This window comes from Anolis carolinensis, unplaced genomic scaffold (genome assembly GCF_035594765.1).
Source record: "Anolis carolinensis isolate JA03-04 unplaced genomic scaffold, rAnoCar3.1.pri scaffold_9, whole genome shotgun sequence".
In the NCBI taxonomy this organism is placed as follows: Eukaryota; Metazoa; Chordata; class Lepidosauria; order Squamata; family Dactyloidae; genus Anolis; species Anolis carolinensis.
In genome coordinates this window covers 18,726,605-18,731,648 of record NW_026943820.1, presented here as the reverse complement: position 1 = coordinate 18,731,648, position 5,044 = coordinate 18,726,605, and positions in this window count along the sequence as shown.

Genomic DNA, 5,044 nt, shown 5'->3' with positions numbered 1-5,044 from the left:
TTAGGAATTTGGTTATGATAAAATTCAGAGAGTCCAGAAGACATGTCTGTAGAATTTTCTACATTGTGTGCCAAATGTCTGGTTTTGGTGATTTCCACGTTGACCTGGGGTCTATCCGGGTGGACTGGGAAAAGCAGAAAGTCCTTGGTTTTGTTCCTATCCTTTCTGTTCTGTTTTGTTTTAATCCATGTGACATTTCCCTTATCCTGAAGTCTTCTCCGGGAATTCCCAGCATTTATTCTCATTCTTCAGGACAATTAAGGACCTATTCATATAGGAAAAGGGGGGCGGGGAGGAGTAATGGATATTTCATGGGAGAATTTGGATGCAAAATCATAAATATGCAGGCAAAAATCAAAATAGTTCATTTTCCTTAATTCATTCCCCTTACATAATAAAAAGTAGAATAAATACATTATTGTGCAATCGTAGCTTCCAAACTTCATTCCTTTTGTGGTGTAACTGCCACTATTTAGTTGCTGAATTGTAATGATATATCCATACATTTGTGTGGCAACCACTCAGGCTGAGCCGCGTATCCTCTGTTATTCACACTTGACTTGCAGCCTGGCTTATCCTCTGATGTGAATCCTGCAGAGATCTAGCACTAATTCACTCTTAAACACAGGATTGTCGAAATTGTAAATGTAGACTAGGCAGCTTATCAGCCCTGCTGGTTGCTTCTAAATACAGAGGAATGGTCAGACATGGACATTTACAAAGCTGCTGATCTATTCATCTATAAGTCACGATATCAAGGTGGTAGAGCAAGTGATGTACATGTGACCCATGCCACCTGTATGGTGTCTGACAGAAGAGTACATTGCATTCGTGCACTGAGTTAAATGCCTACCCCAGTGTGAGCCAAGAGTATAGTACTTACAGAGTAGACTCGAGATTCCACTTTTCTCCTTTCCCCTTGAATTAGGAGAGAGCTTTTCCTGACCTGTATTGAAATCCCTGTGAGGACGTTGTGTATAACCATTTCAGTAAAAATTTTACCAGTGCCTACATGAAATCCCTATTAACCATCTGTTGTCCCAATTTTTCAGCCTATTTTCAAACACTCCAGTTTCTCTCTCCTTCTTGCACTTTCCCCCTTCATTTTTGTCTGACTTCTGTTGCTACAGAATAAGTTCAAGGTGCAATAGTCGTTTGCATCCAAGTAACTCAGTGGGAGAACAGAGGGCTCAGAATTAGTAGATTTAGGCAGATGCACATTACTGGAGCTTCTTCTCTGTCAATAACTTTTGCCACCTTAATCACACACTGGTGTTTCTTGACCATAAATACCTTTATTTCTATTTATTAATTTGTTCTATGAATGCATTTTCCCTCAATTATGCAAATAACAGCTGGGGCAAACGTACAGTGTGATTTTAAAAAATGTTTAAGTATGTACAGCCTAGTGTTCTAACCTAAGCCCTCTTGAGACAGTGAAGGATTTCATATAGCCAAATTGTTGTGTTGGGGAGGGGGATGCTGGGGAGTGAGGCAACGGAGGGGGGGGGGGGCAGCTTCACATTCTCTTCCCCTTTAGAAATGCTTTTGGAGGAAGGATAGCGTGTACTTTGTTGTGGGAGACTGGATATTCAGCCATGGTTCTGCAGTTTTCTTCCCAAAGAATGTCGGGACTGGATCACACTTTTGATATAATAATATGCCTTTTTCAATTACTGGGCTTTTCCAGTCTTAAAAGGCAATCGGGAGCAGGTGTCAGCAAAAGCATATAGACTACCCTGCTTCAGAGTGATGGGAGTTATAGTCCAATACAATTGGAGGAAATTGCATTGGGGAAGGCCCTACAGCCATGCTGGCTCAGGGATTCTGGGAGATGTAGTGCAAAAAGGAACCTCAGGCTCTGCTTAAAACAATCTAATTGGATGCAGTGTGTGTCTGCCATGTCCTCCACACACATTTCACCATGCTTCTCAGGGTCCTATGTTGGCACTTAACAAGGAAGGGACTGTTGGTCCCCAAAGCGCAGCAGCCCAGAGCTTGAGATGGAAAGTCAGGAAGGGCCTTTGGGGCTCAGGTTCTCAGGAGGCTCCTGAGTCTTGTTTGTGCCTTTCAGAAAGTGCAGAGCTTCTTCCTCCAGAGAGACGGAGAGTATAACTTGCTTGCAACCCCATATTGTTGCTACATTCACATTCACATAGAACATTGAGAGTCACAAATCCAAGGGTTGGTTCATCTATCCAATCTTCCTGATGCATCAATGGAGACGAGACCAGCATCTGTGCACTCCTAGGAGAGCTCTGTGACCACTGCCCAATTTATCATAAGGTGAAACCAACCAATCAATCACTTTACTGATACCCCCCCCCCCCCGCAAGATTGGGATTTGAGGTAGATTACAATGAAAATCTGATTTTTCATATTTCACAATGATGTTGCACTATTGCCATGTCAACATCCTATAGAATGCAGGAGTTTGTTCTTCGGTGAGGCGCCAGAATTCTCTGGCAAAGGATTTTTAAAAACGTAATAAACTCCCAATGTGGAGATCCAGCATTAAATAGTAGTTTCAGCAGTGGACTCTTGAGACCTGGACTGGGATCTGTGCTTTGTCACAGAAAGCCTCTGTGTGAGCTTGGGCATGTCACACTCTCCCACCCTCAGAGGAAAGTACAGTAAAGAGAAACCCCCTCCGAACAAATTCCCCCCCCCCCAAAAAGTGGGAAATGTAGAACAGGTGCCAAGAGATCCGCAGCACAGCCACAGACCTGATGCATAGGCTTAATTGGGCTGAGACGGACGGAGGTGATGCTGAGCACTCAGTGGAGGCTTTAAGCAAAAAGGCAGATTAATTACATTATGGACAAGTAGCACTGGGAACACTGAGCCGAAATCCATGCAAAGCCGTTAATACCCTTAAGGGGGGACCATGTGCCAGTTTACACACCCTCTCTTCCATTTCTCCCCACAAGCCAATGCTGGGATGCATTTTTTTTAAAAAAAATGTGGGTTGATATCATAGATGTGTGTGCCAAAGTCATCAAAACCATTTCACTCTGATTCTTAGGTTCTGTCAACAATGGAAACAAGGGAAGAGCTAGAGAAGTCAGGACCTTCAAAAATCTATATATATAAAAGGGTAATGGACTTTTTATCTAGATAGAAACAACAAAACTATATGACCCAAACACACGAAACTTGGCAACACAACCCAAAATTCTTGCCCCAAGGTTCGTACAACAAAACGACACATCACGAACGGAAACTTGCCCCAAAAAACCTCAAAACTGAGAAAAAACGATGTGCGCCTGCGCCAACCTGGACTCTGCGCGAGGCCTTCGCACACTCCACAACCACTGCTCGCGCACAAGCCATTCCCCGCCGCGCCAACCATCTTGCCCACCATCCCCACAACACAGCGTGAGGAAACAGAGAGGGTTTGGATTGAGCACATAGGGTGATGGAGGAAGCAGGAAAGGCGCACACCTTTCCCTCCTCCCTCGCGCCACATGCACCTTCCTCGGTGGAGGAATAATGCCGGATAAATGACTTCGATGGGCCGCATGTGCCCCCCGGGACGTAGTTTGAGGACCCCTGTTTGGGAGAGTGTGGAGAGAGTTTAGAGAGAAATGTTGCTTGATTTGAACCAAAAGGATTACTGTGCACAGTGTTTATGGAACCATCATAAGGCTAAATGTTTCTGTTGTCGCTCTTATAATCAATCTTTTCTGCTTTCTTTTTCTACATCTCTTGACTGCATGTTTTATTTTAGGAAGCGTTAAGGAGAAACTGTGTTTACCTACAGATGGTTAGTTTACCTCCTGAACATAGTCACTTGTTCATAATACTGTATTTTTTCAGTTCTAAGACACACTCTAAAACATCTCTAAAATTTGGATACATCTTAGAATCACAGGTGTATCTAATGTATTTTTCAAGGTGGTGATGGTCCTGAAATTAGGTCGCATCGTACAATCGATAGTGTCTTGCAGTTGAAGAAATACGGTTATAGCCACTTAAGGCACAAAGATCAGAGCCAGGAAAAAGGTGAAAATGGTGAAAAGGTGAAATGAGTGGCAGGAGCCAAAGGGTCAACCTATAAAACAGCAGGTTCTGTCAGGCTTTCTAGGGTTTTCCCCTCCTAAAGGCTGATATTGCTTTTGATATACTCACTTCTCCCAATGGTGCCATATTGGCTATGTAGGTAACAGCACTCATAACCTGTAATTGGAAAGAAAATTATGTATTGTTGAAGGCTTTCATGGCCAGAATCACTGGGTTGCTGTGAGTTTTCCAGGCTGTATGGCCATGTTCTAGAAGCACTATCTCCTGACGTTTCACCCACATCTATGGCAGGCATCCTCAGAGGTCGTGAGGTATGTTGGAAACTAGGCAAGTGGGGTTTATATATCTGTGAAAGGTCCAGGGCGGGAGAACTCTTGTTTGTTTGAGGCAAGTGTGACTGTTGCAGTTAGCCACCTTGATTAGCCTCGCAGCTTCAAAGCCTGGCTGCTTCCTGCCTGGGGGAATCCTTTGTTGGGAGGTATTAACTGGCTCTGATTGTTTCATGCCTGGAATTCCCCTGATTTTCGGAGTATTTTTTTAAATTTATTGTCTCGATTTTAGAGTTTTTTTAAATACTGGTAGCCAAATTTTGTTCATTTTCATGATTTCCTCCTTTCTTTTGAAGTTGTCCACATGCTTGTGGATTTCACTGGCTTCTCTGTGTAGTCTGACATGGTGGTAGTTAGAATGGTCCAGCATTTCTGTGTTCTCAAATAATATGCTGTGTCCAAGTTGGTACATCAAGTGCTCTGCTATGGCTGACTAATGTATTTGTGCTTCCAACTTGTGTGTGTTTGGTACCTTACCTTATTTAAACAAGAAGTCTAAGAAAGTTATGTTCTTGCTTGATGAGCCATGGCACAACTTACGTGTTGTTTTCAAAACACATCTAAGTATATATTATTGATTTCCAGGTAAGTGTGATGGGGAATACCAACATGACAGACAGACAAGGGATGTGGCGAAACTAACTGGCAACACCAGTGTGACCTGTGACATACAAGACAGGAGCAGGCAAAAG